The following is a 24,063-nucleotide window of genomic DNA, read 5'->3' on the forward strand; positions in this document are numbered from 1 at the left end:
CCTCAGAAGATAATCCATCTCTTGCCTCAGAGTATAACAGGACCATAAAGCAAACATCACCCACCAGAACAGTTTGTCTCCTTCCATCTTGGTTATTTGTAAATTACCTTCATAATTTTGTATCTTAATGAGGCTTAATTCTTCTCAAATGGCCTTGTTTTGTACACTTGAATAACCCTACTGATTTCAAGTGAAATTATTATTTGCTGACAAAAGGCACTTTTAGGATACAGTGTGTATAGGAAGGACTGCTTAGTGTCTTATTTATAGCATACTGCTAAAAGAAAATTCTTGTAGACTTTGGTGGACTTTTTGGATCAGCTCTTCTTTGTGGCCATGAATTGTGTGTGTCTTTGTCTGAAAACAATCATGTGTAGTTATGCAGCCAACAGCTCTCCAGCCTGGAGGAGCATTGATATTTCTAGTGGCATCACAGAGCAGGGGAAAGGGCAATGTCCTGCCTCCATCCAGCAGAAACCCCTGGGCACCTTTGTGAGTCTGAAATCATAGAATGGTTTGGGTTGGAAGGAACATTAAAGATCATCCAGTTCAAACCCCCTGCCATGGACAGGGACACCTCCCACCAGACCAGGTTGCTCGAAGACCTGTCCAACCTGGCCTTGAACACTGCCAGGGAGGGGGCATCCACAACTTCCCTGGGTGACCTGTGCCAGTGCCTCACCACTCTCATAGTGAAGAATTTCTTCCATTGGACTTGGAAACTTGAAAACAGGACCACATGTACCACCACAACTTACTGTCACATGCTGAGGACTGGGCTGGGGTAAGCACGCTGCAAGTCTAAGCCCCAATACCCTCACCAGCTCCATCAGGGCCCCAGTCCCTGGCTTTGCTTTGTGCGATGTGCTTTCATTAAGCTGCTGACTCAGATCTCTCCATTGTGTGGGGAAATTATTACTTTGTGAGTAAAACTGAGTTAGTTTGAGCAGAGCTTAACTGCCAGGAACAAATATAGGATCCTCAGGGGAACACACTACTTCTCCCGAATGCTAATGATGTTCCTAGGGGAATAAGATTTTGTGAGCCCTTCATGTTTTAATCACTGCTTTGGATTTTTGATCTTCCTGGGTATAAAAAGTATATATCTGGTGTACTTTTTTTCCTTTCATCTCTCATAGAGAAGTTGAATTGACTCATGCCTTAAAGGTTTCTCAAGTCTATCAAGTGCTGAGATAGCAATGCCCATAATGACTACCCAGTGCTTAATCTTGCAGACAACTGCATAATAAGCAAACTGTCAAAATCCCAGAAGGTTTCAAATCACCAATATGCACTTACTTGGTTACAAACTGGACAGAGTTGATGACAACAGTGGAGGACCTCTTCTGGGTGATGATCATGAGTATTGCTTGGTCTGCATGAGTATTGCCCGATCTATTATTCAACGTCGAGTGTATGAATGGTGTTGATTAAGTTGCCTGCAGTGTGTCACAGGACTGCATGGGGACAGTCCTAAGCACTGTCCATTCTCTGCTTTGCACCATGCCTCCAGCAAGTGGCATGAAGTGTGTTTTCTTACCTTTGAGGGGGCCATCAATGTATCGTACAAGTCTTCATCCAGAGTGGATGCTGGTGAGAAGGGCTGAGCTCACAGCTGTAGCAGTCTATTAAAAGTACGAATGGAGGGAAAATGCAGCAGTAGCTATTTACAGGAACTACTTGCTAATTACCATAACATTTATGCAGGTTTGGGAAAAAGATGGGGTAAACTTAGGTTGTTTTTTCTCCTAGCCTGTTTGCTGATGTACAGGTACCTGGAAATTGATAGCTATTCTAGTTTCAAATGGATGGATGTCATTCTGATGGTCCATAATCTACCTTTTTGCAGAGAGACAAACTTTCTGTTTCGCTTTTTCTTATTGTTGCTGATTAGCTCCTTATTTTTGCACTACTCATTTGTCAGTACTATTTTTGGAAAGCTGGGTTTTTGGCAAGGTCACCATCAGTCCCTTGCTTCCCTGTAAATTGGATTATTGCCTGTAGCTGAGCTCTGTGCAAATGCTGACTTTCCTGTTCTTGTTTCTTATTAGGCAGTCTAATACAGCTGGTTTTGTACTGTCTTCATACAACACCCACGCTGGCCTGTTGCGCTTGTCTTGGCAGCCTCACTACATCCTCCCATTCCTAAACTGCAATTTAAAAGGTTATTACATATATTATATATTATTATATAAAGCATTTTTATTATATATGTTATATATAAAGCCTTTTGAGCTTTCTTGAGCCCTGTCTTGCTCCTGTTAACTACTGAAGAAAATTTACCCAGAGTTTTTCTTGTGATTTCATGAAGTAGGTGGAGAAGCTGTGGTGCTGGCCGAAACCCATGTTCTCTGTGGCGGGGCGGGGGGTTGCTGGGGTTCTCAGCAGCTTGGTCTGATCTTCCCATTGCTGATCCTAGTTCAGCACAGAATTAGCCACATACCAAATATATACTTTTAAATGCAGAATATGGTGGAAGTCATTCACTTAATCTTTGTGCTAAAAGGGGTCTGGTTGTCTTCTTTTTTTTCGACATTTGAATTTGAGCACAGACTACTCACAACATTCACGCAGTGCAAAGAAGGCGAGGAACAACTCTTCAGGTAAGGTGCACAAAGAAACTGTTTCCTTCGGAGGCCATTGGCTGGTTTTAAAGCAGACAGCTTTAAAACACTGCTGCATTTTCCAAGACGGTATTCATCCCACCAAGGTGGAGGCACTTAAATGAAAGCACAAATTGAGACCCATGGCCACTTGAGAAGTGGCAAAGCTCCAGCTGAGCTGAGCATTAGCAGGATGGAGGATCGTAGTTAGACTGTACAAACAGCACAACCAAATCTTACCAAACTAATTGTAAATAGATCCATTTCAGCTTTTCAGCCCTTTCGTGCCTCTGGGTTAAAAGGTTTTGCTGTTGTTTTGGGTGCAAAAGGCAAAATTGCAGAACTATCAATTTTTCAGGAAAACACAATTGACAGAAATGTTTTCTAAATGCAAATTGAACATCTTCCTTTTGATTGTGGTCTATGCCAAGACTCTAACATACATCTTTGATATTATGGCAGTGTCTAGAGAAATTATGGGATTCTAATATGAAATAATAGATTATCATCAAGACTTCTAGCTTTAGGAAATTGTTTAATCTCCATTCTCAGTGGCTGTTTCTTTGATGCAGCTGTGACTGAAGGGTCCCAAGTGCTGGGAAAAACAGCTCACTAGCTCAGAACAAAGCTGATTATGTAAATTTTGCATTAAGATTCAGCTTCGATTTAATTTTATTCTGTAAATAAATATCCCATTAACATCCATCTGTTAAAAGTCAGGTAAAACATTTTCAAAACCTCTGCTGCTATGGCAGATGTGACTGTACCATAAATAGTGACATGGTGGTGGCATGAAGACATCAAAGTAGAAAGCACGAAGCACATTTTAAGAAACAAGGAAGGTGATAACATTTATTATAACAAAAGGGACCTTGTCTGATTGTTTGAGACAGTGTTTCCATTTGCAGTACTGCCTGAATCGTGCAAAATGCTTTCTCTGATCATTGTCTCTGAGATCACTACTAATTATAGCTCATTAATTAACTCAAAATACAGAAACATTTCAGATTATGAAGGTCATTACGGAATGGTGTCCAAGCCTTTTGTTTCATCTTTTTTTATTTTAACAGCTTACTTGTGAGTAGTCACCTTCCTTTGGTCTACCTGGTACTCCACCACCACCGATGTAAAAGATTATATGGATCAGGCACAGAATGACGAAACCTGTCAGGTTTTTTAAATTACTCTTTGAAGAGTACGAAAAGGTTCAAGTGCTCTTAGCCCACAGCTATTTTTAACTATTTTAAATAATCAGAGATTTCATGGGCACTGCAAAAGAGCACTCGACAAAGAAGTAGGTAAAGGATTGGAACAGATTTCACTTATATTGGAAGTATAAAATTGTCTGTCTCTGTCATCTGGAGAGCAGAAACAGGTTACTTATATATTCTTTAACATCCTGAAGGAGGATTTTTAACAGTCCTAATTTAACTCCATAAAGAGAATGGAAAAGTTACTTTCTCTGGGAAATACCTGTAGGGAATAGTTAGAGGTAGTGCATTGCTGTACGTCTCTGAGGTGGAACAAGCAAGGGAGAAATTACAATTCCTCAAGGTAGAGCCAGACCTGAATGCAACCTTCCCATGCTCTGCTTTTTCACCTGAGCTCCTTGTTTACAGGAAATTTGCACCATATGTGCAAACTCTTACTGGTTGGTGGAAGCTAGCCTTGGGCATCAGATTGCATGCCTGTAAATACCTAATTGTTGGTAGGACAAAATACCATATGCCATGCTAAAGCGGACAGTCTAATTTCCAGTAAAACCAGTGTGCATTATTGCTGCATTGAAGCCTTTTTACCAGAGCAAATAAAAGCAGAGTCCTGCACCAAGTTTCAAGAACAGTTTATTGCTCAGTTTAAATATGTTTGCAAATCTGAGACAGCTCAGTGGTTCTCCAGGTATCGGATATCACAAGCCATGTCCTCATTCCTGTCCAGTTTTTCCAAAGAAAGTGTGAGGTCATGAGGACTGTAGATACAACTGAAGAATATGGCTGATACTACGGGTTCTCCCCATTCATCAGTATACAGCAAGTCTATTTTGAGTGTACTACTTCTCTGCACCTTCTCAGCTGTCTCAGGCTTTCATCTTCAACTGGATTTTCTGGTGGTGTGGGTGTAGGACAAGGAGTAGAGGAGCATGCAGCTTTGATCATGTCCCATGTCCCCAGCTCTCACAGGTGCAGTCAGGTAAGAAAAGAGAGGTTATCCCACCCCACCAAGTTGCTTGCTTTGATGAGGCCAAATGATCTTTGAGGAGGACATGGAAGGGGCCCTGAACTTTGTTTTCACAGAATCACAGAATCACAGAACGTTAGGGATTGGAAGGGACCTCAAAAGATCATCTAGTCCAATCCCCCTGCCGGAGCAGGAACACCTAGATGAGGTTGCACAGGAAGGCGTCCAGGCGGGTTTTGAATGTCTCCAGAGAAGGAGACTCCACAACCTCTCTGGGCAGCCTGTTCCAGTGCTCTGTCACCCTCACTGAGAAGAAGTTTCTTCTCAAATTTAAGTGGAACCTCCTGTGTTCCAGCTTGTGCCCATTACCTCTTGTCCTATCATTATTTGTCACCGAGAAGAGCCTGGCTCCATCCTCGTGACACTCACCCTTTAAATATTTATAAACATGAATGAGGTCTCCCCTCAGTCTCCTCTTCTGCAAACTAAAGAGACCCAGCTCCCTCAGCCGCTCCTCATAAGGGAGATGCTCCACTCCCTTGATCATCTTTGTAGCCCTACGCTGGACTCTCTCCAGCAGTTCCCTGTCCTTCTTGAACTGAGGGGCCCAGAACTGTGCATTGCTGCCCTTCCCATTGCTGGGTGAGGCTAGACAGGGTGGTGTGGATCCCTCCTTGAATATGCATCCGCCCCTCTCCTTCTACCCCACGTGAACTGGTTCTTCTGCCACCACACATTTAGCTACAGCTTGGGCAGAAACATCTTATTCATCAGCAGATACCAGCAGTCAGGGGAAGCTGGACTGTAATGGGGGAAGGTGCGTTGCTGCAAGCCAAGTTTTGCTCAGTGGCTAATGTCAGGTGCTGTTTAGGAGACCCTGGGGTGTTTCTTGGCTCTAACATTGTGTGTGAAATACAACACACAAACACAGCCTCTCTCAAGAAAGTCAGACACCTCATTCATGACATTGCTCAGGCTGATGTGCTCTGACAAGATGGCAGGGGGAAGGAGCAAGACACTGAATGAACCTGCTAGAGAACATCTTCAGAGCTGGAGCATTAGATGGACCAAAACTGACCAAGAAAGTACTATTTTCTGGCACAGACACCAGCTATTCTGTAAGTGGAAAGCTCAGACTCCTCCTGGGAATAAACACAGATAGAGCATGGATGCAGACAGTCCACAGGGCTGTTCTTCAGGCAAATAAACAGCCACAAACAAAGCATGTGTTGCATGATCTGTACTCTTTCACAACATATAATCAAGGTTTCATCTGGTCTGGTTTTCACAAGATTCAGATGCAAAACTTAAATTAGTTTTCAAAGAAATTTTTTTGTTTCTCACCTCCTGACATCCCATCTCACAGATTTGCTCTGGCTCTCTCTCCATGATGTGGCACCATGCTTATCCATTTCCTCACTATATTCCTAATCTCTCCCCAAATCCTTGCCCACTTTCATCTCCTAAACCCCAAAAGCCTTACCTGGGACAAGTTACAGTAAGTCATATAACACATGTTGAAATCGATGCTTTTCTGAGGGATGAGGTTCCTGGGAACACTTGGATGTGTGACTGCTTTGGCTAGTATCTAAATCTAGGCTTGGATTTCAAGTCCAAAACTTATTTCAGGAAATGACTTGGATGCAGGACTGATCAGAGATATTTCTGCTCTCCTTATTTGCTTTTGGCAGGGACGAAAAACCTTGCCATAGCTGATGGATTTTTCTCTTGCGGCAGGCAGAGAGCAGCAGGACTCCTGGGGCTGGGTGCGTCTGGGGAATGCACCCCTCACCCCGCACTCACATAGGGACATTTCCTATTCATTACCTTTTACCTATACAGAATGAAAATCTTTTTAAACGAGAATTTTTAAAAGACACACTTTATTCTAATCAGATGCCTTTGTGATATTTGCAGCAGAGAGGCCAGGGACTGTTGGCAGGCTTTATTGAGTATGACTTAAGTGCATTAGATTAGAAAGCACTCAATTTAGCTGCTTTTTTTTCCTGATTTGCTTGGCTACTCCAACCATCTCCCCCTCCCGCTCCTTTATTGTGATAGAGATGCCGTGACTTGACGCTGGCACTCAGAAAAGGCTGCATGTCAGCATTTTCAGGGTCCTAAAGGCGAGATCACAGAATCACAGAATCACAGAATCACAGAACGTTAGGGATTGGAAGGGACCTCAAAAGATCATCTAGTCCAATCCCCCTGCCGGAGCAGGAACGCCTAGATGAGGTTGCACAGGAAGGCGTCCAGGCGGGTTTTGAATGTCTCCAGAGAAGGAGACTCCACAACCTCTCTGGGCAGCCTGTTCCAGATGTATCCATGATTGCATAGTGCAATGATGAACAGAATTCCAAGGCTTCCTAATTAACCTATCTAATTTATCTTCCCGCCATATGGTAAATCGGAAGTTAAATACAGGAGAGGAGTAATTCAAGGCCTCATTTTCAGAAGGTCAGTCTTGCAATTTGCATGGATTCTTTCCACCTGGGATCAAAAAGCAAGATCAGGTAAAAATGACGCCACCTTCAGCTATCTGCTGGGGTAATGCAGAGTGAGGAGCCATGCAAGTACACAGGGAACTGTTTTGCAAGTGCAAACATAGAGGTGCAAGTTTTACAGGTGAAAAATACCACCGGGCAAAAGTGAAGGCCAGGCCTTCCCCTGTTTGAAATGCTTCCTATTAATAAGTCAGCTTTGAGATTTCTACCGCTGTAACTTGGGATGAATCTGTAGGGTGGCTGCAGCGGCAGGGCTGTTGCTCCAACACAGTGAAACTTGTCATAGCTGTAGTTCAGAAGTGCTATGCTAGTAAGACCTGCCTTCTCCTTTTAAGCCTCTGTCTTAGGTCTCAGCAGGTCAGACTTGCTCAGATGTTGAGCAGTACTAATTTCTCTGAATAGATGTTTAGGAGAGCCAAGTACGGCTGAAGTCCCTTGTGGCTTTCTGCACCCAGGTGAGTTTTCCATTAAAAGGGAGATGTCATGTCAGAAATGTTGGTGTACTGAGATCCCCTATGGATTGCAAGGAATCTTTTCTCCTGAATGCAAAAGACATTAGTTCTGGCCTCGCAAGACGCAGTTTGCAGGGTGTGTGAGGGAGTGGGGATTTAGGCAAAGGACTTGATGACAAGCCCCTTTCCCAGGGCTTGCACCTTCCTGGGGTGTCAACCATCAGTTCTCAATCCTTTACCTCCTCCACTCCCTCCTTTGAGACCCATGAGCCTCCCAGCATAACAGCACCCAGTAACAGCTCTGTGCTGCTCTGCTTCTTTTCTGGAGGTGAACACACAGTTTTCAACAATGAAAGGAGGCAAAGGAAGGGAAAGTGGCAGGGAGGGAGCTGTGGGGCATCCCCAGGAATTGCTCCCAACCTGGAGGCTATGGCAGAGGGGCAGGCAGCATCCCCTTGCTCTGGGAGAGACGGGGTGAACACAGAGGCCAAAAGGCAGCTGCCTTGTAATTTTTTTTACAGTGATTTAGTAATAGATATCCCCAGTCACAGTGTCTCCAGGAAAGGGATTTAAACACATGCAAAACAGTCTGAAGACCTGCCCGTCTTACCTTAGGGCTTGACATGCTCTGGAAGTGGGCCAGGCTCCTTGACAACTGCTTCTTGGTCTGCAGAAAATTACTTAACCCTCTGCTGCACCCAGTCTTGGAAAAATGAGTCTTGGGACTTGGGCTGCAACACCTCTGCAGCCTTGCCCAGTATATTGCTTCAGGGTACCTTGTTTAGCATCAAATTATTCATCTACAGCTATAGCTTTCCTTTCTGCCTGGCCTCTGGCTCTCCTGCTATTGGGCTAATCAGTACGTTCAGTAAATACCCCAGGAAACACTATGGTTGGAGATGTCTTGGTTACTTTGGAAAACAAGAGTCTTCGTGCTTCACCATCCCACATCTGTGTTGCAACAGGCTGAAATGTCACTAACACAGGCAACAACAGTGAAAACAAGATGTTGCAAATATATGTATCTGAGGTAAAATGAAGGCAAAAAGGCACAGTTCATGCCTGGTCAATTCTTTTTCTGGATTATCTATTTCCAACATAATTCCAAGAAATTCCATACGTATATATATATAAATATATAACATATAAGCACGTGTATGTGCACATGCACACACATATATGAAATTCATTATCATTCATTTCCAGATCCTTTAAAGGTGTCCAAGAAAAAACAAACAATACCCTCTCACAAGAAGGGTTTTGTGGATTTTTACAAAGTATAGCAATATGCTTAAGTATGCAGCAATAAAGCTGGTGATAGACAGTCAAAACCCCGGTCCCAGTAATACACAGTGTTTTGAAGCTTCAGAGTGCTCTGAAAACACAAATGAATACCGTGAGCTGAACAGCTTGGTAGCACTACCTGCCTCTTTCAAAAGGATTACGAAGGAAGAAGTGCCACCATTATAAGCAACCAACCTCGGTTTTTTCACTGAAGAAAGAAATCAGAGGCTTGAAATCAAATGTGCAAACTTGGCTTTTTCAAGTTTTAAGGAAACAAGCTCTGCACAGCTCATCGTGGCTGTAGTGGAGGTCTCCAGTGCGGTCATAGAGGGTCTTCTCTCATCACCACCCACACAGTGGACCAGCAGCAGCACTCAACGAGTGCTTATATCCTTGGCTATAAAAGAAGCCACAGTAATTGGCTTAGATGTAAACATACGGATTTTAAGCTACAAAGCTGGGTGAGAGATCTCTCCCTCCTCATGTGATAAGATTTGCTGCTGCAAAATCCAGATTTCTGCTTAAAGAAAAGCTGAAGACTGTAAAAAATTGAAGAGGTCCCACACTGCTGTTCCACTACAGGAAGAGATAACTAGCACAGGCACATTTTTCCATCCTGAAAATATTTACTAATAACCCATGGAGTATTAAATGTATGTTTAAGTACTCCGCTGAATCAGGGCCTAAAGCAAACAAGTTCATACTACAGAAAATTCAGCTGGTGAAATGAAAGAAATAAGAAAAGCAACTAATCTATTTTCAAATTGTGACAATGACTCAAATGAGACCCTGTGGGATTACATTTCACTAAAATAAAAGTCACAGGAGAAGGTGCAAGAAAAGGGTCTGAGTTAGTGACAGACATTGCTTGATCCCTGTTGTCTCCGCGAGCACTGGCAGACGAAAGATCTACACAACCACACAATTTCCATACACTTCTGGGACTGATGCTACTGCTGACGCTGAAAAGTGTTTCTGCGTGATCCATGTTTGCAATGTTATTTCCAAATATGCAATTTGATTTTAGGTATAGAAACTGTTGGACAAATTAAATTGTGAGCAACCAAGCTTGAAGCAATACTGGAAGTGGCACTAAAGGTTCCTTGCAATACGGTACACCTTTCAGAGAAATATACTCTAGTTTAAAGGGCAGGCGACAAACAATATATTTGCTGACTTTTTCCTTTCTGCTTTAGCAGCTCAGATACATTATAACATCTCCCATACTCCTTTCCCCTCAGAATAGAACTTTAATTTTAAACTTCATAGTATGCTAGGAAGAAAACAAACACAAGCAAATGACAGAATAAATCTACTGGGGAAAAGAAAATTATGGAGAGTTGCACCGGTTGCTTACGAACATTAGAGGTGTCCACTTGATTTCATGGTTGTTACGGTTTTGAAGTTGTCAGAGCTACCTCGCTATATTGCAGTCACAGTAGTTCAGGCATGAAGGTCTGGCTTCCAGTTTTTGGTTTAACCTTTTAAATCCAGAATTAAAAAAAAAACAAAACCCACAACATAAAAACCCAGAAAAGCTCAGGTGATAGCATATTTCCTGGACTTTGGACTACCAAAGCATACAGCCCACACTGGGAGCTCACAAACCATTCATCTGAGCAAGCAGTAACAGAGGAGACAGAACATTGAACACAGAATTAACAAATCATTGCAGTCTGACAGGGCTTCAGTTTACTTTTGCTGCAAAGCGTGACCAGTACTAAAAAAGAGGGCACCATAAGCAGCACCCCTCCTGGATACCCTCACGTCTTGTTTTCTCACTGGCAACCTGAGAAAGCAATTGGATGTCCTCTTATAATGAATGCCATAGCTCAGCATGGAGTTTTGAGCTCAGTGTGAGATTACTGAGTGAAATAAAATGGCCCTTAATTCTGTCAAGGAGCTCAATTAGTTCCTTTCTGGTCCAAGAATTTATGAATCTTGTACCAGCAGTGGCTAGCATCAGGAGCTTTAAGACAGGAGAAAGTCCTTGTTGCAGGGGATTTCTCCACAGGCTTATCGCAATGATCCTTTATGGGGTACCAGAGGGTTACTTCTTTCTAACAGCTGCAGGACTGGGAGATGGTGAGAGGGTAGATGTCAGACTTCAGCAACAGCAAGAAATGTCTGTTTTGAGGCTATGCCTTTAAGATGCATACAGTTTTAACCCGTTTTGATGATCTTAAAGGTAGGTCTTTTCTAACCATAACAGTTCTATGATACTCAGGTGCAGTTTCTCAGTGATTTATGTGAGGTTCAGGGAGACGTGATTCAAACAGAGGATCACGGTGATGTCTCTGTTGGACAAGGGAGAAATCTTCCTTGCCTGAGTGTCCTCTCTTCCACTGATGCATGACAGGCAGGCTCAGGCTACCTGAACTGGAACTACACTGTGGAAACCATCCCGATCCATCTCTGAAATAGCATCTTTCTTGCTCTTACATCTCTGCTGCTCTTTCCTCAGGCCCCTGGGATGCCCTCAAGAGTGATGTAGGTTTATGCAACATCTTCACCACATCTGTCTGGATTCACATGGCATGTCTGCAGGGTAAATCTCAAGCTCAGATGGCATCACCATTATTCCCAGTGAAGGCAAATAGGCCCCTTCAAGGTGTGAGACCTGTCCTAGAGCAGGGGTCCAAAAGAGGTCAGATGTGTTTAATGCTACATGCGTCCATTTCTCCCCCCAGACAGGGAAAGGAGCTGAGAGTGGTCAATTCAGGCGGAGACAGCTGTTCAGTTGGCACCCCAAGCTAGATGAGACAAATCCTTGGCCCTTCTTGCCCAATTAGCACCATCTCATCCCTCCAGATCAGCTTCACTGATGGAAAGCTGTTAATGGTCTGTTCATGTGAGCACCCCAACACAGAGGTAAATGAGAACATCAGCCACTTCCTAGTGAAAAGGACATCTCTAAAAGGTGTGCATGAGCCCATGCATGTGCAATAATGAAATAGTGTGTATTATTTGGTCTATACTGAGTGCCTGATTGGGTGTGCACGCTCCTGGAGGGCAAGGTGCATTACCTAAGTCAAGACTCTTAGCTCCAGCTCCAAAGGAGGAGGGTAGGTGTCTCCAAGGACAGGTCGAGAGGGCTGGGATGTGAGATAATGAGTAGCAGCCAGTGGCCAAAGCACATCCGAGAGCCTTCCCTGCTCTTCAGAGGAAAGGAGGTGGTCAGGCTACAGCCTCTCATCCAGGCAGACAGTGAAATCCTGAACTATGTTTCTTTTCCAGGAAAGTCACATCTGTGTCCCCATGTGCACACCTTACAAGTGCATCCCAGCAAAGACAAAGCCATTCAGGCTAGTCAAATCAAGGAAATTATCATTACTTGTAAAATTACTGCAAGCTGATTTTCTCATTAAAATTTCATCAATGTCTTTTTTCCTCCTGACTGTGCTAAATCCCATACTTTTAAAAGCATCTCATTCTATCACATTTCCATTAACACCAGCCACCATATTAATAGTTTGAAAACACTGGTTGGTACATTTGTGCTGCTAACGAGCACTGCCCTGCCCTTCTCAAAGCATAGTTATGTCTTGCAAAATAAATATTACAGCTAATGCTTTGCATTCCCCCAATGGATGTGTTTTAAAGACATCAGCAGGGTTTCCAGTTTATCTCAAAGCCTTCGTCTGTGTTTGGTTTGGAAAAAAAATGGCACCAAGTTATTATTGTCTCAATCCAAGCACAGTCAGAGCCAGGCTGACAGAGGAAAAGTGTCACATTAATGCTGGCTGCTGCTTTATAATCTTCTCTGGGCTCTGATAAGAGTTTTTTGCAGGCAGGGGCTCATTCTGGTGACCCTCAACAAGACTCGCTGAGCCCTCTGGTGACATGGGTCACATATGGTGGGTCCCCCACCTTGTGGCAGCTGAACTTCTCCAGACCACTTCATCCTCCAAAACTGTCCTTTTCTGGCTGAAAACAAGCAGCCTCGTATGGAGGCACTGCTGATCATAGTGGCTTGAAAAGTTGAGGGCGAGAAATCGGTCAAGATTGTGCCTCACTGTGAAAAGGAGCCATTGGCACCAGTGGGAGCTGGAAAAATCCTTGCTGCTTCCTTTGGTTCTTCCCTGTTGAGTCCTTCCCAAAACAGACTTGCACGGCTGCCTCTGCTCTCGCTGGGGTGCCAGCCAGGACAAAAATGCACTAGGGGCTTACTGGAGTGAGGGGCAGTGGGAGGACACCAGGTAGGAGAGTGTTTCACCACACACTAACCTTGAGCATTTTCTGAACACTTATCCCACTGTCTCCATCCCTGACGTATGTCAAACATCACAGGCCCTGGCTGCAGGATGTGGGTCCTTAGCACAAAACGCATAAACACATAAACATATCCCTCTACTGTGCTGCTGAGAAAGCAGCCTTCAACCTGCCAACATTAAAGACAGCTTTTAGGGATGCGAAGATTTGGCTGTATCAGGAGCTCCAGGGAGATCACCTCTGGTGTGCGCAGATCATGCAGAAAATAATCCCATTAAAAGAAATACCTCCTAATGACCAGGGCTATGGTGGCTCTCCCTCTAGCAGCATGCCCACTTGCTGCACGTTTGCACTGGTGTAAATGGGAGCAGAAACTGAGGGACTGCTTCAGTCTCTTGCACAAGGTACATCGTACAACCCTTAGGGGCAGGAAAAGGCTCCCTTTGCTCAGTCTCCTTAGCAGTGTGGGCAGGCTCAGCGTGCTGATAAAGTGATCAGAGAGCATAGAGACAGCCTGCTCTGCTGTGCCGGTGACTGTGCAAGCAGTGGTGTTTACTTTCTTAGACTTTGCTAATTAGGGGGAGAGAAAAAGCAATATCCATGCACGCCGTCTCCTGGGAGTAGATTGAATTTTAACATGGAAGTTAAGGAAAAGATTCTGTTATCTTTTTCAGGACCAAAGCTAATCTCTCCTTTCCACAGTGTGGGATTAGGGTTAGGGTTGTAAGATTTGCAGCTTTAATCAGAGGACCTGCAAAAATTTTCATTGTCTGCTCCAGATTACTCTGGCGTCTCCATATCCTCCTATCCCTCTGATTAATGAGAAGCTGCAGACTGAATCCTATCTTACTGATACTGCAGGCTTTTATGGCTTTATTGGAAATTGGCAGTAACTTAGGCTGCTGCCTCTCTTTTCAGAGCAAAATGGAGGTTTCATTGGTGTTGGGCTCTCATCCTGCTCCCCTCAATGACCCAAAGGATGTGGGGAACTTAATGACTTTTTTCTGCTGATGGTGAGAGCAGCAGATCCAGTTCTGCCTGACCTGAGCAATGGTTGATGGCTCAGAGCAACACCTAAAAGAGGAGAGGAGAGGAGAGGAGAGGAGAGGAGAGGAGAGAGGTGTGAAGAGATGAGAGATCGGAGGGGAGGAGAGGAGAGGAGAGGAGAGGAGAGAAAAAATAGCATTCTCATGGGACAAATCTAAGGGATCAACTCTTGCTTGTGCAATCAGGAAACCCCTTGACCCCCATTATCCAACAATGACCAGACCATGAGATTAAGACAATTTTCTTGGATGAGGAGCTAACACAGTGTCCACCTACCTGACAACAGAAAGAAGCTTAATTTTTATTTGAGCTGAAATGTCTGGGAGGGAAATGTTCTTAGGAGAGTTGCAGATAAAGCTTTTTTTTTAATTAAAAAAATGTAATTTTTGCTAGGTTGTTTGGTTTGTTTGTTTGTTTGTTTTCTCCCTGAAGAAGATATTTTGTGGTCATATATTGGTTTTGACCATGTTTTCCCATTCTACTTTAGTGAAGTTTGAGATGGGCTGTCTGGTTATATCCTTGATGGGGGGAAACAAAGGGGAAGAAATACAGAAAGAACTGAAAGTCCTGACCTTTTCAATCCTCCAAAGGACCTTTTCAATCTTCCAAAGGACCTTTTCAATCTTCCAAAGGACCTTTTCAATCTGTTTTGACATAATCCCCTACTGTGAAAGCCATCAGAACCGATGGGATTTCTTCTAATGGGAAAATGAAAGCAGATTTCAGAAGTTCAAAAACCCTCATGACACCAAAGTGAATTGCCACCCTCCAGCCATCCCTTGTGCCTTGCACAGCTGGGTGCTTCAGCCTGACCTACAACTGGCCTTGAGTCATAGCTCACCTGTTGGACACCACTTACCCCTCTCACCCTCATGAAATGAGCACTTTAGCTTATGTTTAGCAAGTTTGTCCCAAAGATGACAATAAGCAGCCCCAGAAGAGGACTGAAGAGAGGAGTTGGTGCTTCCTTTGTATAGGAAGTAGAGTGAGTGTGGGGTAAAGCACCTGGCTGAGGTCTTTCCTAGGCAGGACACTAGCAGATGTGAAGGAGGACCCAGCAGCTGGGGACACTCCTGGGTCCAGTTTTCTAGATGTAAGCATGGTAAAAGAAACACCTTTTCACTTTGGAATGGCTGTGAGGGTGCCCGGTGCCTCACATGAAGACCTCCTACTTGCTAGGAAAAATAGTCCTGAGTGATTCCTCAGGAGCAGCAGTGATCCAGAAAGGGGGAAAGCACATGCATAGAACTTTTTCAAAGTCAAAAAAAATTAATTACTCCCTCAGCATTGATGTATTTATGGAATGCACACAGATGTGCTTATGTTTGGGGTTGGATACTCAGCCTACACATCTCCATCCACTGGTGTATGGCAGCTGTTCTGTATTACCTCAAGTGTTGTGACATGGCCAAAAAAGGTCCTAAGAAGCTGGCATTGTACTTCTTGGCAGAAAACCAAAATTTGCACAAGACTGTTGTAGCTCTGCAAATTGTTCTGGATTGATCTCAGTCATGTCAGTGATCCTGGTAGGGTGATAACTGGCCTTTTTCCAGTTCCTCCTGTATTGCTTGACGTAGGACTGATCAGCTTTCAGTTAAAGCGGATATTTTTCTAAATAAATCTGGAAGCAAATTGAGTTTACATTCAGACTCTTTCTCTATAATGCAGTTTTCATTGATGCAATAAGTTTGCAGAATGAATTTCTTCTGAGAGTCTTTATCATATTTGTTAACAAGCGCAAGGTTGTTCCACTGAAGCATTTCTACCATAGTATTTTAAATACAGAGACGTTTTAATCTCCAGTTGCTCTTATTAAAAGAGCAACTTAGTGGCTTAAAAATCGTTACTCCATGTGGACAGTTGCAGGCATGAAGAATTTATCATTTGTTCAAAAATAAACCCTACTTGTATCCTTCCTGAATCCACTCTTGTTTTGTCTGTAGCTCTGGGAAAACAGGTTTTTTTTACAGATGTCTGCAGCCTCCTGAATTACCCTGTCACTTCCAGAAAATAGGATTTCTCACCTACAGATGGTGAGGAGAGAGGAGGATAGCCGTGAACATTAGGTTGAAATTGCTTGTCAAGTTTGATCAATTCATAGAAAGACAAAATCCCTTTTGAAAAGGCGCAGTTGATTTTTGAAGATTAGTAGCAGTGTCCTCGCAGCTCCATTGTTTGTGTGAATTATACAAGGCTGCAGTTTATTACCGAAATGAAAGATACATTTGCATGTAGATGGTGCATAAATTATTTCGTACAGCACTGGACAGTGCAATAAACAACCCTTCTCCTATACACGTGCACACAAATGCACACACACATTCACCTACCTGGGACTTATGGCACAGGGGGTGGTTCTTTCCTTTGTGTTTTCTTTTTCCTTTTATTGCCTTGTACGTATTAGTATTTGACAAAGCACTAGGAGCACATGCATCTATTAAAGATAACAAACCTCCATTATGACCCAAAACTCAGGAAAGCAGAGAAATAAATCTTTCATAATGTGGAATTGCCGGTCCTCAGCTCTTTGAGCAAAGGAGAAGGAGTCAATCTCAAACTGAACACTAATCTGAATCCTTCTGTTCTTGTGGTGACTTCTTGTTGCAGCAATTTCTTCTTACAATTTAGTCATGTCATGATGCATTAATTACCATCTGTGTGGTTTTGTTTAATGGGAACATTAAGAGACAATACCTGTTTTGTTCCCTCCCGAAGTAGTATTTATAGGAGACAAGTGTACGTATGCCAGAAAACAGCTCCTGATCTGCTGCATGTTTTATGGTCCACTGATGTAGGCTGCTGACAGGCAGGCAGTTGGCTGTCTCTGACAGGAAAAAAAAAAGTTTCATAAACACTTCCAGCTTCTTGCTCTGATTTTCAGCCTGGTTTCCTTCAGAGATGTGGTTTGTACAGCCCTGCACCATGCAATGTCCTCATCACACCTGAACCATTGGGCAATTTTGCCTGGGTGCACCAGGGCTGGAGGCAACTCAGCCTCACCATCGGCAGCTGCATCCAAAGCTGAATTTTGGTTCTGCTGTGACAGTGCTGCTCATAGATGCGGGGTGAAGGTAAGCAAGCCCTTTCCTCTGCCCCATCTCCTCCTAGGGTGATGGGATGTCTCATCCACAGGGAAAGCCCCCGTATGAGCTATATGGGCAGCTGAGGAATCAGATGTCCCATGAAAGCAAGTGACTCAGGCTAACCTGAAGATCCAGGTGGGTTTCAGGAGGAGGGGTGACCAAGCTGAGGACAGGGAGCTCCCAGCTGTGCCTGCAATAGGGAACAGGCTGCATCATGTGTGTGCTCCCAGAGGACAATCTAGGGCTGCAGTGCTGCAGAAATGTCCCAGGCTTGCAGAGAGGTCCAGCTGGAGCTCACAGTCTGTCTCTTGCACAGGCCACATGTCCCAGCTTTGGGCTGGAAGAAAAAAAGTGTAGATGTTTCAACCCTAAAAATCATGGAAAATTGAAGTTCTTCTGTGTAAGAAATACCCCAACTTCCCATCTTGGGCTGTGCAGAAATCAACCTGAAATGTTATGAAAGCCCTCTCTGACCCACTTTGTTTGCTGATCACATTGCGAGCAGCCTCTGGGAAAAGAAAAACAACTCTTGCTTCTAGTCTTTTTCTCCTTTGTCCATTAACATTTCATTTTCCTAAGATTAAGGAGAAAAAAATGGATATCCAAAACAGCCTCATGTTTCTGAACACTTTGCAGCAGCAGAAAGAAACAAAATGAAACAACCCCTTAAATTATTACATTTTCAAAAAGAATCATCATCTCATCATACAGATGGTGTGCGCCAGGCCCTTATTAGCATCCTGGGCTACTTTTAGCCCCTGTTCTTGCTGTGCATTAGTCAGCTGTATTAAAGAAAGTACCACACTGCCTTCCCCAAACATAATTTCAGTCAGCAAAAAGTGCTCTGAGCCTTCCTGCCTTGGTTTTTAAGGCACAACTACCTTCTCTGCAAACTCATACCTGATCTGCAGCCACCAGTCTGTTTGTTCATGGGAAGAGGAGGAAAATCACCTGCCAGATTCCTCTTCTCCATCACCAGCTCTTTTTTGATTTGTGTCCGGCATGAAGAAACTTTTTAATCCCCAAAAAAGCATAGTGCTCCTCTTTGGACCTTGTTGGAACAGAGTCTAGGATTGTGCTGGAAGGCCAGGGAAACGAGGACAACGAAAGTTAAAAGAGCAGAGGTTGATATGAGCAATGTAATGACTTTATTCCCTTCCTCTCAAAGTAGGTTTCTAAATAGCTGAAATGCATCACATCCTTGAAGTGCTCTCCCTTCATCCTCTATAAGTGAAACTACGGGTGACCTGTGCAGACACAGGGACTTATCTTCCTGATGTCTAAAATCAGGGGGGCAGCATCCATGCTCCATGTTTGAGGGAAGAAGCTGGTTCTTGTAGTCCCATTTGCACATACCGCAGGGACTTACAGGTACCTTCAGTCTGGATCAGATACAGTTTTCCTTCACTGTTTTACTGAATTATTTAACACGAGCTTGGTGTCCCTTGCAGCTAGGTTCCAGAGGAATGAGTGGTAATGAGGCACTAATTTGTATGAGAGACAACAGGTCAGCTGAAGGTGTCCTGCTCTGAGAAAAGGGTGGAGGTTGCTCCAATAAACCATGAATATTCATCTTGCACATCTGGTCAGTTTTGATCCCTCAAGTCTTTTCAAGGGAATTTCTATCAGGCTTCATGAGTGCCTGAAACAGGTTTTGGCAATACGAAAGCAATAAAAAAGGTTGATGTTAAAAGGAATTGACAGGCAATAGGGTTAGAGATCCTGCCCAATTCCGATCTTGCAAATAACCAACTCGAAATTAAAGAATTAATCTGTGAAGGTCCTTGACAATTTATGGGGTAGTGCTGAAGTCTATTCATTGTTAATTGTCCAGAAAAAAAACCCAAACAAAACAGAACCTCCAAAGCCTGCAAGCCTCGTGTTGTTGCCATTTAGTGAAATGACAGAAATATTAGAAAAAGCCAGGAAGTCCTTTCTTTGTTTCCCCACATGACTGGCTTTGGGATAGTCACAGGACCAAAGCTCTGATTTCCACATGGGTTTTCAAGCTCCTGCCACCAAATGCAGGCGGTGCTGAATCCAGCTCATGAGACCAACTGGGCACAGCCCAAGCTGGGAGTTCTGGGACCTGTGTTTTGCCTTTGGTGATGGTGACACTATTCTTTCCAAACTGGTTGTGACTGTAGAAGATTAAAGGTAGGCAATAACAAGTTGTAAGGCAAGCTTTTGCAGGCAGTGCAGTTTGGCAATTGTTCTTTTCTTCCTAATATTTCATTTCTACCCTCTCATGATGCATTATCCTCTTCATAAAAGTAGCCCTCCAACGCAAGCAGGTGATACAAGCCGAGAATGCCAAAGAGGATTTAATGGTGTTTTTCATGGCAGACATTGTGAAATGTTTTACAGATACCAATAGAAGGGTTTATAGCTGCTCTTTCATGTAATACATCATGATAAGGATTTCTAGAAAATTATATACATTGGCTCCGATTTAGAAATTCTCTCTGAGGTATCATTGCATGTTAAAGCAGAGGATTTTATACAATGTAATATATTAAGTTGATGTCAAATATTCAAGGGGGACAGTGAAATATCAACGCTAAAAAATACAAGTATATGCCAAAAATGTATGGAAGAAAACACCGCTTAGGATTTGTACAGCAAATTTCTTACCTATTCCTATGCCACTTTCCTTACTTAAATGCCAATCTGGCACACCTCACCTGGGTTCAGGCAAGTTGTCTGTGCTTATCTTTGGGTCTGTGCTTAGTCCCTCCCTGTCCATTGTAATACTTAAGCACATGCATAGATCTCCTAACTGAAGTCCTGGGAAAAAACTGCTATGCATTGGTCCTTAAATGAAGAAGTGGCTCTAGGAACTTCATCATCATAAGGATCTTAGGTGGCACAGCCTTATATTGCTCATCCAAAAAAGGAAAAGTTTCAGTTTCTCAAAGGATTCATTTTCTGGAGGCATTAGCAGAGTGATACTGCTTGAATTTTAGGAGAAAAAATTGGTTTTTTGGAGATGTCATCATCAATGCTTACAGATGGACACACCTCAGCATCTCAGAAGGTAAGTTAAACATTTGGATTAAGTTACCTGAACTGTAATGAAATCCTGGTGTAGTCATGTTCCAGAACCCCCCATTCTCCATAGTCCTCTGCTGAGCTTCAGGGGTGCTCACCTTGCCAGCCCAGCTCCAAGCATTCCTTATTGCACTCCTTGATGCTTCTTTCAAACTAACTGAGACTAGAAGCCTGTCTCACAATCTCTTGCTGGTTTTCTGCCCACTTTGCAATGCCTTGTGCTAGTTTGCCTTAGGGTTAAATGTGTCTATCCTGGGAAATGACAGTGTGTTATGACATGCAGAGTCTAACACAAGGCTGAAGAGATAGCTAGGATCCCCTAACCCTTGGGGAGTATGAAGTCTCAGTCAATTATGTTGACATATAACATAAAGGTGGTTTGGGTTCAATTTTTCAGCTGGGAAAGTTCGATTTTCAGACGAATTTAACTGAGGGGCTTTGAGCACTGCAAGGGGATGAGGTTGCTCCCTAGGGAGGAATAATGACAGTTCTGTGGGGAGGGTGTTTGGGCAAGGCTGCTTGCCAGGAAAGAAGAATGCTCTGGAGCAGGATGATGAGGGGACAGCCAGCTCTTCTGCCCTGAGGATGGTGACCCCATACCCCACGATGGTGTTGGAACTGGAGCTGCAGCCAGAGTGCTGTGGTCCAAGGGACCAAGGACCATTCTCAGGGTCGTGCTATGACCACAATCAAAATACTCCCTGGACAAAGTGACTTGAATGCAGTCATCACCACTGGATAGGAGGAGAGCAGTAAGCGATAGGCATTCTAGTGACAATGAAGATGCTTCCCAGCATCACCACTGTTATTTCTGCCTTTCCCTAGAAGACCTGAGACAAAACATTTGCATAGCTGAGGAGTCAGGAGGACCTCTCCTGATCACAGCCTTGTATGGGAGCTAACCAAAAGCAGCCTCTAACTACACAGCCCTTTTCCAGCATGCTCCTGCTTGAAAACAATTAAGTTCCCAAGCCAGCTCTGTTAGTGCTTCTCTGATCAGAGATGCCTGCCATTGAGTCTTTTAACATGCAATTATACCTTGAAAGGTCACTCTGTGAAAATGGTGCTGTGAGGCTCCCTGTTTATTGACTCTCTTCTCTAGGCAATTTGCTCAGTTTACATGTAATGAATAAATGCTGTTCTTGGCTGCTGCCCAGCCAAACGGGTCTGAAAGCCAAGTTGTGTCAGCTTTCTGCCAGAGCATTATGACCAAAACTAAGAGTTGCTCCAGAAAAAACACTTCACCTATAGCCTAGGACTGTCTTTTTCCTGTCACATTTGCATTTGGACACTTTGCTATGATTCTCCTTATCAGTGTCTCCCGATTTCTTCTCATTTTCATCTGCTGATGAACTCTACCACTCCTTGTACCCAAGACAGATTTTGTCCCATTGTTGACTTTCCCCTGCAGTGTAGCTCCTAACTTAGCTGTTGTGGTTCAGACCTGGCTCAAGAGTCGGCTGTTGTGTCTGCTTGACAACATCAGGAGAGGAAAATATTTTTTTTTCCTGTCAGACAGTATATCAGCCTTGCAGATGGCTACAAACGGTAACATTAACTTAGCTCCAAGATTGGCAGCTTACCCAGCATAAGTGAGTCTGACCCATTTGACCTGATAGCCATTGAGTTAAAATAAAACATGCAGCCATGACTGCATAGGGAAATGTCCCAAGTCATGGTAGGACCTTCACTTTAGTTGCAGCTCGATTGGACTCAGCAGTGCAGACATGTGCATTTTGCAGGAAGAAACCCTCTCTTTCTCTTTGGATGGGAGGATCTCTGAACTTAACAAGTTCAAGGACTTCTCAACATTTGTGTCTGTGCTATTTAGAGTTTCTCTCTATGCACAGTGATGATCCCTCTGGGATGGACACCCTTCGCAGTGCATCTGTGCTGGCCCCAGCGGCCTGGATACCTCTATGGCCAGTGACTCAGCTCTGATTCCTGCAGGTTTCCAGCTGAGAGAAGAAGAGCAACCAGGAGTGAGATATAAGGAGCAATCATGGGTGAGACGTGACCCAGCACAGACAGCATGATTAAGTGCTTACCTACATACACTAAAGACATATCTCATGAAGAAATTATTTTTTAACATGACCTCTCAGTGCATACATAACCACCAGTCAACAAGTGTCTAACAGGCCATAGGGCTGGTGAGCTTGCCATAACTCACAGACTGTCCTGTCAACATCAGCCAGTACAGACATACACTGCTGGAGGGCCCAGCTTTAATCTCCGCTGGTTTTCAATGTGGGAGTTATCACATGTAATCACAACAGCAACAACAATTTACAGGCTGTCAGGAATGCAGCCAGCCCTCCTCAGACCTGGGGGTGTCCCTGTCTTCTGCCAATCCAGCTGAGGAGTTGTGTGGAGGCTTGCCCAGAGGAGGATGGATAAATCTCCTTGGCAGCTCTCACACTGGTCACACCATTCAGTGGAAATTTATACGCCTTTATTTTTGTGTGTGTGTGGTCCCAGTTAAGTATTTCTTTGTGAAAACTCTGGAAGTGACAGAGCAGGGGGCTGTGATGTGCCGAAGTTCAACCCTCTCTGCCTACTGGAAATCCTTTTCCAAGGACACATGTCACAAGAAACCACTGCCCAGAGGTGACAGCAATGTATTTCTGCTTCACTCAGGACTCTTCTAGCTAATTGTTTCTTACTTCAGCATTTCTTTGAGTAATCAGGGTAGCCCTGAGACTATCACTCCTCTGAATGTCTTTGTCCACATCTCAATAAGGCAAAAGAATGGGCATCACCCGAAGCTCATTTTGAGTAATGATCCCTTTCAGTATCAGCTGCTACTTTAAAAGATATTATCAGCCCCAAAAGGCCTCACTGCATTATTATTTTATGTTAGTGTATTATACTATTATTCATTTATATTACTGTAGCTCCCAGAGACCTTTCTGTAGATTAAGACCCTACAGTGGAAGGTGCAGTAGCACCCAATCATGTTTTGTAGCCTACTCTCATTGTCAGAAGCCAAAGAGGAACCAGTATCCCAAAATATGAACCACCTGATGGAGATAAGAATGGGCCTAATGTTTCTGTGCAAACTCCTGTTTTAATTATCAAAGATAAGGGAGGAACTCATAATGATTTTGGCTGCTGTTGGTCTGAATATCTCTAGAACTGGTGGCATCCAGTTCTGTGGTCCAACCATATGTGACAGTTTATTAGGAGAGACCCAGACTGATCCCTGTGGGTGTACCCAGTGCTCCTGCTGTGAAAGGCACAGGCAAAGATGCAGGGCTTGCCTGAATCCCTCCCATGCACACACCAATAAGCCTCACATAGCCTCAGTGGAGCCTTGCTGTCTTGTCCCCTAAAACCATCTCAGCCTAAAAGTCAATATTAGTAGATTTTTAGATAACAGTCTTAAAGTCATCAAAGGCTTCAAGCCAGCTGTCTGGCAGCTGCTATCTTCAATAGTTGAAACAGGGATTGTTACATGAAGAAAGTGTCTACATAGGTTGTGCTTGAGACTCTGGATTCATTCTGAACAGGTAGGAGATGCAGTGCACTCCCCACGGTCTGCTGGACATGCAGTCTGATCTGAAAAGAAAGATCCTTTCCAGACTTGTTTCATACATGTCAGTCTTTGCTTTACCTTTTAAAGTGGTCTTCCTTAGTAGGGAAA

The sequence above is a fragment of the Mesitornis unicolor genome, unplaced genomic scaffold (assembly GCF_000695765.1).
Source record: "Mesitornis unicolor isolate BGI_N332 unplaced genomic scaffold, ASM69576v1 scaffold5310, whole genome shotgun sequence".
Classification (NCBI taxonomy): domain Eukaryota; kingdom Metazoa; phylum Chordata; class Aves; order Mesitornithiformes; family Mesitornithidae; genus Mesitornis; species Mesitornis unicolor.